At 40.0% G+C, this 15,080-nt stretch overlaps 1 protein-coding gene across 15 annotated transcripts in view; it reads left to right on the forward strand.

Moving 5' to 3' along the window:
• LOC307036608 (protocadherin Fat 3-like) overlaps positions 1-15,080 on the forward strand; it is a 144,551-nt gene that overhangs the window by 29,141 nt on the left and 100,330 nt on the right. The window lies entirely within an intron of this gene.

Below are 15,080 nucleotides of genomic sequence, written 5' to 3' on the forward strand. Positions count from 1 at the left end.
GAAACAGTAGGCCGAAAACCGAATGCCGAAAGGCCGAAAATGATTAATAGAAATATATATATATATATATATATATATATATATATATATATATATATATATATAATGTATACATTTATTACCTATCTTGTTCAGCTACCTGATTATGGAAAAAGACATGATTATGGCAAAACTTAACTTAAATAATAATCACTATTATGGGTCCATAAAACATGTATTCAGCACTTTTGAATGCATACAGTACATTAATTCCAAGTCAAGTGCATTTTCTTTTCTCTGTAGGATAACTACAACAAAGTGCATTCAGAACAAAGCCAAGGTTCTACAAAACTGCATAAACATCTATGCCAGTAGGCCTACAACAAAATAGTGTAAATAAAGACTGTAACAGCCAGGCCTTCAACAACAACAAATGCACCTATAAGTGCATGCATACAAATGTGCAAACTGGATAAATCCACATGAATGTAACTATTTCAAATGAAATTACAATTGAATTTCAAGAATCTGTAAATAAGGCTGTCTGTCCTCATAAGCAAAGTAGTAAACATTGTATAAAGATACATAAAGTCAAAAAACTGGATACAAAATCCACAATCAATTACAAATTAAATTACAATTTCAAGAATCTGCAAATAAGGTGGTCTGTCATCATGAGCAATGTAAACAACATTGTATCATTTAGATACCGAAAGTACAATATATTGAACACTGTGCTGCTGTCATTTCCCCCTAATGATAACCTGAGATGGTGAATTATAACTCACAATGAAAATTGTTCAGGGAAGTGGGTATAGAGTAGACATGTAGAACTAGATAAGCTTATGATAAGCCAGCCTTGTCTACTTATTAAGGAAAAGTGGGAGGTTATTTTTAATGAACAGTAGCTTCTCTGCTTTATCAGCCATAAGTCTGTTCCTCTTTTCATCAAGCACATGAGAGGCAGCGCTGAACAGTCTCTCGCTGTCAGTGCTTGTGATTTGATCTTACTCCGCATATTTGTCCGGGTGTTTTGATTTCAAGTGGTGGAGTAATCCCGAAGTGGTGAAAGTCTTTGCAGTTACACCCCCTCGAGAAATGTCAGCTGAACACGTTTTACAAATCGCAATCCGCGCCTCTTTCTCTGATATTTTTAAATATCTCCAAGCACCAGACATGTTGGCTGTGAGCCAGCCGCGAGCATGGTCGCGCGCCGTGCTTGTCGCCGCGTTTTGATTAGGTCATCACAACAACACGTTAGTTTACCAATGTAACCCTGTTCCCTGACATTCGGTGATATTTTTTTGCCTTTTTAACTATTTTCAGCCGATAATTTTCGGCGGCCGAATATTCGGTGCATCCCTAGTATAAATACTTTATTACTTATCGGATCTGCACAAACAAGATATCAGTTATATAGCTGAGATTCCACATATTCTAGAGGTATAAGTATCATCACTGTGTGACCAAAACTCACGGCAGCTGAGGTAAACCCAGACATCACACAACGTAGCTTTACTGAGCCAAAACGGCAAATGTGTCTTGCCTTTGCTGTTTTTCTGATCAAAAGTTGTGTTCAATGGCATTAAAACGATAAAAACGCTGCTGAAGGTTAATCCAATGTGTCTGTGTCACTTTAAAATTATTTCTGATAATCCATCATCATATTTATGCCAATAACGGAGTTTTCATAGCTGCTATGATAGCTACAAGAGTGTATGACAGCTTCCGGTTCCTTGGCATTCTGGCTACGCATCACTCATTCACAGAGGTGTGGACTCGAGTCACATGACTTGGACTCGATTCAGAATCGAGTCACCAATTTCATGACTTGAGACTCGACTTGACAACATCACAAAACACTTGCGACTCGACTTGGACTTGAACACCAATGACTCGGGACTTGACTTGGACTCAAGCCTTCTGACTTGAGGTGACTTGATAATTTAATTCAGAGGTCTCCAACACGCCGATCGCGAGATGCCGCTAGAAGAGCAGACTCCCGTCGGGGAGAGCAGAATCTTCAGCCGCTCCTAGTCTTGCTGAGAATCCTTGCAGGCAGGGGCGGGACTTTATTTAGCTGGGCCACCATGCGGCCAATCGTATGCGAGGACACACTAGGATCATACCATTATGTGAAAGAAGGGTGGGGGGCGCAGCAGGTGTAGTGGTACAGGCCAGCTGCACAGAGCGACGACGGGGATACGGATTTAAATGCAAGCGCGTCGGAAAAAGTACAAAAATGAGCGAAAACCGAAAAAAGAAGCAGCATCTGGCTGCATTTCAATGATATTGGAGAAAGCAAAGCTGAGTGCAGGATTTGTAAAATGAAAATAACCTTCAGAGCAGGGTTTCTTTTTGGTAACCACTCAGGATTTATTGTCAGAGGTGGGAGAAGTACAGATCTTGTACTTGAGTAAAAGTTCCAGAGTGTAGGAATACTCGGTTACAATAAAAAGTCCTGCATTCAAAATGTTACAAGTAAAAGTACAAAAGTATTAGCATCAAAATATACTCAAAGTACCACCTGCAGAGGGATCTAGATTCAGGTGTTCTTTTCCCCATAGAGACCGCCTCACTGCACATTATCCCTTGCATAAAGATAGATTGTGGGTCCCGTTGTACACAGTGGAAATAAGCATTCTGGTTACCTCAACATCAGGGATCTTATCAATTAAACTCCTTCTGAATCAAACCATTATGGTAGCATTACCTTACTGATCCCTCTTAAATTAGACAAAAACACGTTACTTTACCAGCAGAGAGAAAATTGATTATTAAATTATTAATGTGACAAATAAAGAGCAGTTTGATTATTAAGTATTATTCTGTTGGAAATAATGACTTGTTTAAGACTCGTTTTGTCAAAGTTTAGGACTTGGACTTGACTTGAACTTGCCCATTCTGACTTGAGACTTGACTTGGACTTGAGCGCAAAGACTTGAGACTTGACTCGGACTTGCAAAACAATGACTTGGTCCCACCTCTGCTCATTCACCAATTGGTAATGTTTAGATGGATTTTAGGAACGTCCCTCTTGATTCTATTGGCTCAAACGGTTAAAAAGAGATGTCAATCATCAAAATCGACCGAGGGCTTCCAGAGATATGGAAATCCACCAAAATTACCCCAGAAGTGTTTTTTTTTTCTAAATCTCTCTAAAAAGGTCAAATGTCACTTGTTATGCATCGATCTTGATACAGGGTACTTAATATATGTTATAGTTTGGATTCCTAAAGCTTTTAGTCTACTATCCCATCATTCAAGGGTGGTTTTCACGATAAGTAATGTTTTTTTTTTGACGGACACTATAATTTACATATATAAGACAAATACATTTTTCATTGCCAATTTACACTTTAAAGCGTGCTATAAAGAAAAAACAAACCTAATAAATACAAAAATAACATGAACAGATGGATAGAGAGCTCAGAGCTGTTGTTCTACACTTTAACTTAAAGCATAGGGTCATGAAATAATAGCTAGCTCAGTTAGTATTCATCTCATTTGCACGTATGAACCGTCCTAAAGATGTCAGGACTCCAGCTCTAGTTTTCTGGGGTTCTGATGTTTCCTCATTACTGGCATTCAGTTGTGTGATGAAAACACTACAGTACATGCATGTAGTTATGGGGACTAAGAGCAGTGAGGGAAATTGTACAATAATAGTGTCTCTATAGTGTGTGTTGGATGAAGTAAAGGCAGGGTAGAGAAGGAGGAGAAGGCGGTTGCCGGGAGAAACAAAAACAGCAGCTGCATCGTCTGAACACACACATCCCCTCGCACGCTGCCTCACACAGTTTGTTCTGCAGATGGAGGTGGAGAGAGGGGGAAATATAATTGGCTGCTGCTATATTTATCTTTTCTTTAGTCGAGATCTCCTTGCTTTGAATTTGATTCTTTTCCACCCATTTGTCTCAGGCTACTGCTCCTCTCCCTGCCTTTATTAAAGTGATTCTTGCACTTTGCTTTTTTCTATTGTCATCTCTTATCTCATCATGTCCTCTCTTTCTGTCATCCTCTCATGCGCTCTGCTTTACTCCGACTATCTCCCTTCTTCTCTTGATAGCTGTTTCCCGATGTTTATAGCTGCGGATCCGTCTCCTCTCTCTGTCTCAATGGCAGATGTTGAATATTTGATTTAGTTGTAATGAAACTTTGATGAGGGACTGCAGATCATCCATAAAGCCTGTAGCACTCTTCCTCTCTAACTGTCACGTTTGTTGTTAACTTCCTCTTTCCTTCTGCCTGATTGTCTCTCTTTAGCTCTCCGTTTATTCATTTATCACTTCTCCTCTAATTCTAATCCCATCTCTGTTACGGTGGAACATAGAAACCCTCAACACAGTCCACTGGGATGTTATCAGGTTTGGATGGTTACTTAAAAAATGTATTCAGTTGCAATTACAATACAAAATATGTAATCAGGAACCTAATCTATGAAAAAATTATGTTACTCGATTAATCTCATCAATATCAAATGAAATGCAAACAAAAAAAAGATCAATTTAAGTTTAAGCAACCCAAGATATTCTCTATAAAAATATGTCACCTGCTCAGTGGTTTTTAAAAGGAACACCTTAGTTTCACTAAGCAAATCCAGGAAGAAATATAGCAATAAAAAAGTGCATGACTCATTAGTGCTGGAGAAAATATATAAATGAAATCTAAGCAAACACAAAATGCTCCAATTTAGTTTAATTAGTATGCACACTATTTTGAGGACACATGGGTTCTTTATTTTAAAATTCATGTAATATTACAATCCGGCTTTTAGCCCCATTTGCTAGAAAAACAATCTGATTACGTAACCAGCTAAGCCCCATGCCCCCGGTACCGGGGGGCAAAACGCAACATCTTGCAAGAAACAGCGTCTGAGGGCTTCTTAACATTTAACAAACAATGTGTCATACCCACTTAACGGGAAGAAACTCAGCTATCAGACAATATTAACAATTTTTAGCTAAACGAAACAAAAGGGTCATATCAAGCCTCTGAATTAGCCCTGAGCGAAAAGATGCTAACGCACTTAGCACAGAAGTCACGGTAAAATACCCTTATTACTTATCGGATCTGCACAAACAAGATTCCAGAAGTATTAGTATCATCACTGTGCGATCAGAACTCGCGACAGGGGAAGCAAACCCAGACATCACACAACGTAGCTTTACGGAGCAAACACGGGAGAAATGTCTTACCTTTTGCTGTTTCTGATCAAAAGTTGTGTTCAATGGCATTAAAACGATAAAGCTGAAGGTTAATCCATAGGTTAATCCAATGTGTCTGAAATGATTACTGATAATCCATCTTCATATTTATGTCAATAACTGAGTTTTCATAGCTACTATGATAGCTACCAGAGTGTATGACAGCTTCCAGTTTTGGGCATTCTGGCTGTGCATCACTCATTCACCAATGGGTAATGTTTAGATGGATTTTTAGGAACTTCCCTCTCGATTATATTGGCTCTTACGGTTAAAAAGAGATATCAATCATCAAAATCGACCGAGGGTGGCCAGATATATTGAAAATCCACCCAAATGACCCCAGAAGTGGGTTTTTTAACCCAAAGTTCAAATGTTACTTGTTTTGCATCAATCTTGATACAGGGTACTTATTATATATTATAGTTTGGATTCCTAAAGCTTTTTGTCTACCATCCCATCATTCAAGGGTGGTTTTCACTATAAGTAATGTTTTTTTTTTGGACGGGCAATATAATTTACATTTTTTACTATGTTCAATCTGAATTTAGTTTAAAATATAAAACATCTATATTGATTCTGACTTTTCTACATCCAACTCACAGGTTTATCATTGCTTTGAGAAAAAAGATTATTGATTTACCCCTTTTTAGAAGTGAATATATAGTCATTTTATCTGGGAATGTCATTTTCGAGCCTGAGGCCTGAAAAACAGGCTCAGGGCTTAACAGGTTAATGTAAGGGAATACTGTTACCTTTTTCTGTATTCTGTACTCCCGTTTGATGTAATCCGTTACTCCTCAAGCCTGGATGTTATGTCATTGTAGCTACAGCAGCTGTGGATATGATACCTCCTTTTATTAAGTTTTTCCATTTATTTAAGAAAAAGAACACATTTTATTTTAATCTCCTATTCAGTTCCCCTCTATTTGGCACGGGAAGGCAGTTTTATTTATATTACACCTTTGAACACAAGGAATTTCAAAGTGCTTTACAAACATAATATACATTAAGAGCATTAAGAAATAGTGTTGTGGAAACACGTTATAAAATGGCATTTAAAAACAGTCGTTAAAAAGCAAAGAGAATAAAATAAGCATAAAACATGAATAATAAAGATATAAAATACATGAAAAAACCTGTCTATTAAAGCCTCACCGAGACCTTTTTAAGTTTCCCAGAAACTTCCCTTTCTTTTTTAGATTTCCTCTACCTCGGATTTTAAACACATTTTGTTATACCTACTCTAATGCAGCTAGAGTTGAAATACACACATGAACAAACAGGACCTTTACAATTTAGGCCCGAAATGCAAACCTGGATAAACACATGCATTATTGAAGACGTGTTGGAGGGAAGGGATTGGCGTAGTTTGGCACCTTTGAGCAGTTTGGGGGCTCAGTGTCTTGCTTAAGGACACCCATGCAGTGCCTAGGATGTGAACTGGCACCTCTCCGACCCTGATTGACAATGTGACTCATATGTACTTTAAAGGTCCCATGTCATGCTTTTCCGGTTATTACCAGTCCCCTTGTGTGTTATGTAGCTTTTTCTGCACGTAAACGGTCTGCAGAGTCACAAACCCTCAAAGTACACCCTGTAGCGAGTAAAACTCTAACACAGAAAAGACCTGTCTATGCTGCCCCAGAACGCCTCTTTGGAGATTTCTCTTTTTCCATTGTTTTCTTCTTGGGTATAGTGACGTATTTCGGGTAAAGTGGCGTAACGTAATGGCTCCCTGGATTGGTCCAAATGGACCAATCCAGAGAGCCGTTACGTTTGGACCAATCCACGGACTTCCTCACACACACACACTTGGCGGGACGTTGCGAGGCTGGCAGCTGCGGGGAGCGGGACACTGTGAGCCGGCTCACTGGTGTGGGGTTGGCGAGACAGCGAGACACTGCGGAACTCAGCCTGGGCACACACACAAACTCCCAGCCAGGCTGCGGGTGTGTGTGCCCAGGCTGAGGTCCGTGGTGTCTCGCTGTCTCGCAGACGGCCACTGGGCTCACAGGGAGGGTGGGGGGGGGGGGGGCAGGACCTCCAACAAGCCGTTTAGGACAGAGAGTGAATACACATACTATACAGAGATGCTGTATGAGAAACCAATGTGAGTTTGGAAAATTGCACAATATAAATCTATTTTAGTTGACCTCAACAATGGAATTATGATCAGTAGAAATGGCCTTGACATGGGACCTTAAAATTACTCACCAACCTTATCTTACATGGCGTCTAACGTCAACCTGCTGAATTTCCTTGATCGACTCATTAATAAATTGATATCTTCATTTATGAGCTGGTTAAGAAAAGCTCGAGAATGCCAGGACTGTCAATCTTTGGTAGATCAAAGAACTGAAGGATTACTTATTTTCCCTAAGGATGTTCTTTTGCTTCCTGAACAAAAGGAGATATGGAAGTAACCATCATTTATTTCTAAAGGGTGAATCCCTGACATCCCAGACGTCATTAGTGTGTATAGCAAAACGTTGAAGAATATGAATTGAGTCCGTGTTGCCATCATTTTGCGTCATTGACCTTTATAAACCTCTGCCATCTCCTCTCTCTGTGCATGTTTACTCTGTAAGTAAATTGTAGGTATTGTGGAAGCTTTAAGCCTTTCATTCATCACACAAGCTTCAGTAATCCTATCTATATGGTAATCAACACACAAACACACACATTGGCCGATATGTACCATTGTTGTTTTCCGGTTGTGTTTTAGTATTCCCACCTCATCACCTCCTATAATTTTTCTATACCCTACTTACCAGCTTCCTTTGTCCCTTCATTTCTTCTTCATGTGCTTCATATATTCCGTTTCCCCATGTTCTTATCTAAATCCAATACAAATGTGGGATAAGGCGGTGCAATTGACCTTTCGCAAAGCCACGCCCCCCCTTGGTTACTGTTGCTAGTCCGACAAGCTGAGAGCCAGATGCGTTAAACGAAGCCATAATGGAGGGTCTCCGTAACGTCGGAGTCGCCTTAACAGACTAATTTTGGAGCAATAACGCAGCAATATCCTCCAGGTCCCGACAAAAGGGGCTACAATACGCTATGGAGGGTTATATCCACAGTATAAACATTAGAAAAGAGGGAGGCACAACATCAATAGAGGCACTTGCATACAGGTCGCAGTGCAAGAGTGAAAAACCACATGAGCTGTATGTCAAATTCGACGGAATTATTATTATTATTTTTGGAATAAAACAATTCAATCACAAGAGGCATTAAATGTTGTAGTTTGTCTAAAGTTAAATACCATTTCCTTGGTGGCTTTCTGCATCCACCTTGTTGTTCCTTTGTGGGGGTCGGGGTGCCCACTTGTGCAGCAGGATTAGGGAAGTCGGCAGTAGGCTTTCCATTAACAAAATGCTACAAAGATTAAAGCAAAATATAAATGAATAGATTGCCTGTTGGCTTTCTTGTTTGTACTTTGACCACAGGTAGACTAATAACGGAGCTCAGCTGTTCAGACATTATTATGCATCAAGTGATATACTTGGTCAAAACGACCTAGAAGCACACAGCTTACAGCTGTAATCGTTTGACTTTAGCTAACGTTAGTTAGTGAAATTATTTAATTAAATTAGTTAATTTGTGAATGTAATCTTTGCTAGCTAGCTAGCTACGTTAGCACGTATTTACCTTGGAGCAAACGTATTTGTGTTTGTTGATATTCGCCATATTCAGCTGGGCATGGGGCCTGCCGCATTTCTTTATCCACTGGCGGCATCTCTCCTCTCGGGTTTTGGGTTTAGGAAACGGGTAAAATATCACCCCCCCCCCCCCCCCCCCCTCTAAGCTTATGGGATATCTGCTATCCGATTTGCAAAGACCATAAGCACAACGCTTCACCATTTTCGCAATGAATTTGAACGCTAAGCTTGTCGGACTTCCACAGGGAGCCGCGCACGTGATCGAATATGATTGGACAACGGGCATTTAGGGGCGTGGCTTTGCGAAAGGTCAATTAATCACATTTTATTTTCAATTAGGATTCTGGCTTCCAATGATCATGAAAACAAGATAAGCCAGATAAACGATTTAGTACGCCACATTCCGTTTCTCAATGATCTCGTTATGTCTGTGTTATAAATCCAGCTGTCATCCTTTTTTTGCATTGACACCACCATTGATATCTTTAAAACCAACATGTTTAGTGTTAGATTGTTAAATATAGCATAAACATGATTACTAGAGCACAACATTCTTCATAGATATAGCCTGTTAACGTAACTTTTAAAGTGCACCAGAATGATGAATCGGGGGGCTCTCCCTTCCTTTTAGTGTTACATGCAGGGGTGCACATAACTTTTTTGCCCTGGTTCTCAAAGGAGCACCTGGAGATGTTGCTTGGTGCGCATCCTTAAAATAAAATTATCCGGACCTTTTGAGGGGTACTTGACTTTATGAACGGGGGGGGGGGGATTAAATTAAGTAAACCTAAATGGCTCGCAAATTCTACTTTGGCGGCCGTTAATATACCTGGGCGGCCCGCCCAAGTAAAGTCTATGTGTGGGAAACCCTGCTATCTTACCAGTTCTTATGCAACATGCAAATATCTCTCTCTCTCTCTTCTCTCTTTTCTATCTCTCTCTTCTCTCTTTTTTCTCTCTCTCTCCCTTCTCTCTTCTCTCTCTTCTATCTCTCTCTTCTCTCTCTTCTCTCTCTCTCTCTCAATGTTGGTGCCCAAATGCGCCTTTTTTCAACTGATCTGGTGCTCTTTTTTGGCTGGGGGTGCGCATGCGCACCTGCGCACCAGTTATGTGCAGCCCTGGTTATATGCGATTTTGTGACTGTAAATGTTCTGCAAAGGGTACAATCCCAAAGCTCCCTCCAGAGGGAATTTTTCTCCCACACACTCCCCCCCTCCCTGAAACGCCTCCATTGGACACCTTTGTTTACTTCATTAACATAGTGACATCACTATCTAACACTGGCTCTTCTATTGGCCAGTGCTCAAACACATTGTAAGTGATAGGCTAAGGGGTAGGGCATCTCTAAGCAGTTGACTAATCACAACAGAGCTAGTCAGCTAACCAATCAGAGCAGACTGAGCTCTGGTTTCAGACAGAGGGTGAATAGAGGTGCTGCAGCACAGGCAGTATGACAAAAATAAAGAGCTTTCTGAACATTAAAGCATGGAGACATGTCCCAGGAGAGACAGGAAATACAATGATGAACCTGGAAAGGGCCATAAAGGGGCCCCTTTAAAAATTCTTTCTACATGCATGATCCCTCAACAAGCAATCATGCCAAATAATAGTTTTCTCAATATTGTTCACATCAATTTATAATGTTTATGATTCTGAACATTATTGACCATCCCTAATATGGCATTTAGTCTTTTGCTGTCAATATTCCAGCTACCATTTTTATATGTTTTATTTATGGGAGACCTCCATTAAATCAGCAGCTTAGCTGACCCAATTAAAGTACAAAATAATTGGAACTGGTAGGTCCCGCGTCGGGTCTTTGATGCAAAGACCTCTGCAAAAATTCAGAAAATAGCCAAATCTTCATGGGAATTTCATATGTATTCCTGACTCCTTGATAGGAATTCCTCTCTTCTCTCAGCCCTCCAGCTGGTCGCTAATTGAATCTCTTCAATCCTCTAGATGATTGGTATAATTAGCCAAGATATTCTGAATTAAATGTCCACTTATTCATTACTTATAGAGCTTTGAACTGCATTTAATGGCCTTCATCAGCAAATGGAGATTGCTCCATAATCACCATATGGCCTAAGTATATACAGAACCATGCTTACATGATAACAGGTGGTCGTATATTGGTGAAGTTGTTAACTCTTCTCAGATGTTCTCTGATGACAAATGTCAATGTCCTCCTTAATCTTGAAGTTTTTTGATAATTTGTATTCTTTTTCAGCAACATTTCTGAGGAGATTTCAAACGTTTTTTATTTACCTTTACACAAAAACAATATATTTGAATATTATTTTCCAAAGTAAACTCATTGTCGTTCATAATCTTAATTGTCCTTGCCCCATCCAAATCTGCCAACATGTTCCACTATTGTATTATTATGTCCACAGTTTTGCTGATAGTCATGCATTCTTTTTGTCAAAGCTGTTTGATATTCACCTTATAATTCCTGATTACATATAGCTCAGTTTTATAAACTTGAATACACTACATTTTAGATCCTAAGGAGATTAAGTCATTGAGTGGTTGAGGTTTAAGCAGTTTTTCATTAGGCTTATTGAACAGTGTCAATCTAATGCATCCCAAATATGTCACTGTCTTTAACCCTTCTTCATAATGATTTCACTCTGTTTCCCCGCGGGACTCATAAAGGAATTCTGATAATCCGACTAGTATTATACTACACAACAGAATTTCTATTTGTTGTGGTTACTTTGCAACAGCCAGGTGCCTATTGTGTAAGATGTAATCAGTAGTAACCACAGTGCATCTGGAGTATGTAATTGCTCTTTGACAATATGCGTCAGTCATATTAGAGAGTGCAGATGGAACACATACCTGCAGCCTTCAGATGGCTGTACAGAGAGTTAATCAACTGAAACTGAAGGCCCTCAGGCAGACTGCTGTGATGACAGATGTTGGGAACAATTTGATATTAAAATATTCAACTTTACTTGATTTGCTCCTTACATTTACATGTGTCTCCTGGTTGAAGTAGTAACCAAATCATGAATTATGGGAGTATTATAAAGGTTGCTGAAGGTCGGTCTAACCCAAATAGATGGATCAAAATAGCACATGGAGCCCTGGAACCCACAACTACTATTTATATAGATGGAAAGTAAGGCTCTGTGTCCACATAGCATATTTTTCTGGCAGGAAGGCGCTGGAGGGGCTTTTTTTTAAATGTTTCTATGACAACGATAACTTGACAACGTATAACCACTTTTATAAGACAAACCATCTTCATCCCCTTGCCATTTATCTACCTATTTAATCTACTCTATATTTGTTCAACATTGCATTTTTCTCCATGAACACAAACCTGACTTGTGTTGCAAACAAGATTAAATTAATCAGAATCAGCATCAATCAAAAACCTATATCTGGTGTTTTTATTTTTCTCCTCAAATTTGATTTTCCTACCACCCTTGCTTTCTTTTAGGAACCATTATTCATTGTCACAGCCTTATTCACCTGCTGACTCAACGCGTTTGTGCTGTGGTCAACAAAATGGTTGACCCCAACGCAACCAGCTACAGTATGTCTTAGCATTAGCATGGCTACTCACTGCATTATAAGCAAGAGGAACACAAAGTCACTCTGATTGGTGCCCTCTGACCATATGTTGATGTTGGAGTGTTTATGCCAGAGACTCGCACTGGAGACACATTTGCCAATCATCCCACTACCAAAAATAAATCAGGGCCCCTAGGAGTCTGGGCTATTGTGGTAGTTGCCTCCTTCACCCCGGTTTTTAATACAAAACATACATTCAAAGTATAAATAAATGAAAAATGGCCAGACAGCTGGTTGACGGTTTGGATTGGAACTATATAAAAAACGTTGTAAGCACTGGTTTCAATTGTTGCTATATAAATACACTTTATTCATGTTTAAATTGCTCTTGACCATGAGTGGCACAGAGACAACATAATTGGCCTAACAGAGATGGAGGGGGGCATGGTGAAAATAGTCCATCCCATTCAAAACTATATTTGGACCCATGCACTTTCAGGCTTAACATGCAGAAGCTCTGAGTCTGAAAGGAGGATACAGGTGACGAGTAGTAGCATTGGCCCAAATGGGATTAAGCAGGCAGAACATGTCCACAAAACAGCAAAGGTCACTAAAAGCAAGCAGTTAGATACACGGCTGGAACTATAAGTAGGAGCTACTTTTCTAACGTTAAAATGCAAAGTCTGGAGAATAACTAAATGCTACAGGGTAAAGACATGTTGTCATGAGGTGAGTGGCCAATGAACACACTAAGCAATGTTGGTAATGGCCGGGACGGAACTCGACTACATACACGGGGCTCGACAGTAACGGTTGCCATTGGCAACCATTCAGAAAATATGTCAACCACTTCAAGGACAGCAAACAGCCAAATGTGCACCCCAAAATAGATAAATGTTAAATATTTGTTGTATTAAGAGTGATATTTAATTATTGTTGTAACCAGTCGGAACCTGATACTAAAGTTGCACGTGCATTGGTGTGATTACGGAGCCAGAAAGCGATGCACATTTACTCACATGCGCGGTGCGCCGTGTCACTACCCGATCTGCAGTGCGCATGTACGAGATGGTCCGCCATATTGGAGAACTCCGGACGGCAACCCAAGAAGGACACTTGACACAGTGGCTTTTGGCAAAGCTGAAAAGTAAACTCGAGAGAGATGAGTTATTGTTATTACAACGTGACTTCACTATTATTTAGCAACTCTTTTTATTGGGTTCATTTATTTGGGGTTAAGTACATTGTCAGAATAAGTGAGAAATGGATTTAACTTCTGTTAGACAGCCATATGCCATACATGTTTGCATATATTCACAGTAAATATTTATTCAGTATGATAGCTGTCTAACAGAAGTTAAATTAATTTCTCACTTATTCTGACAATGTACTCAACCCCAATAAAAAAAGTTGTTAAATAATAGTGAAGTCACGTTGTAATAAAAACAACTCATCCCTCTCGAGTTTTCCTTTTGTGATTTGCCAAAAGCCACTGTGTCAAGTGTCCTTCTTGGGTTGCCGTCCGGAGTTCTCCAATATGGCGGACCATCTCGCACATGCGCACTGCAGATCGGGCAGAGCTGCAGATCGGGTAGTGACGTAGGGACACGCCGTGTGTTTGTTTTACAAGAAATGGCGAAGCAAATTAAGTTGTTTGACTGTGCGGTAAAAAGTTTGGCTAACCCGTCAACTTCTCAAAAGAATGATCAAAGTGATTCAACTGATAAAGCACACAATGAACCCGAACGAAAGCAAAGAGGAAATGTGTAAAGTCTTGGGAGGCGAAATATATGTACATACTACTCCATTGTGCATTCACTTCCGGTAAAAGGGGTGCTGTGGGGTAGCTTGACATTTCATAGAGGGTGCTCAAACTTTAAGGGTTTCCCATTAAAGCACCAGCGCTACAGTTGAATTTTACTGCTGCAACTCATACTTGTCAACCCTCCCGATTTTCGCGGGAGACTCCCGATTTCATTGCCCTCTCCCGGTTTCCACCCGGGGTCATATTACTCCCGCATTTCTCCCGATTTCTGACAAAATCAGATTTACTCAGGACTTTTTCCACTCGGACTTTAATACAGCTACACCATTGTTTGGTTTCCATGGTAACATGTCTCTTTAGTAGAGCGCGCAACTGAAAGTCTGAGAGGGTGAGGCAGATAGTCACAGAAAACAGAACAAAAATCGACAACTACTCTACTCTCTGCTCACTCCTTTCCTGCCCACACATATGCTCCATCAAGGATGGTGCTACAGGCCACAAGGCATTGCACTTAGAACTACAATATAAGCATGTTAATGTTAATCTAACAGCTCCGGCGATCCACTAGCACCCCCCCCATCTTGCATTTTGAAATGCTCCCGAAGATTTTTTTTAAATATTGAAGTTAAAAGCATCAATCTGGTGCACTTTGAGAGCAAAATGAAGAGATCTATGGATACATCTCTCAACATATATGAAACTGAACTGTAAACAGATTTACTATTTCTTTATAGATATTTTACAAATCACTCCCCTTTTAAAACAAACCGTTTGAGACCCACTGAGATAACTAGACTAAACACTGAGAGTCCTTTACTTCACCTGAGCTGAGGTTATCTGAGACTCTCAGTCTGACAGGAGAGAGTTCTCCCTCCACTTTGTTGTTGAAAAAGCTCCTTATATCCGTTAGCTTGGCTAGCTAACACCAGATGCTAACCA

The sequence above is a fragment of the Notothenia rossii genome (assembly GCF_949606895.1).
Source record: "Notothenia rossii genome assembly, chromosome: 4".
Lineage (NCBI taxonomy): Eukaryota > Metazoa > Chordata > Actinopteri > Perciformes > Nototheniidae > Notothenia > Notothenia rossii.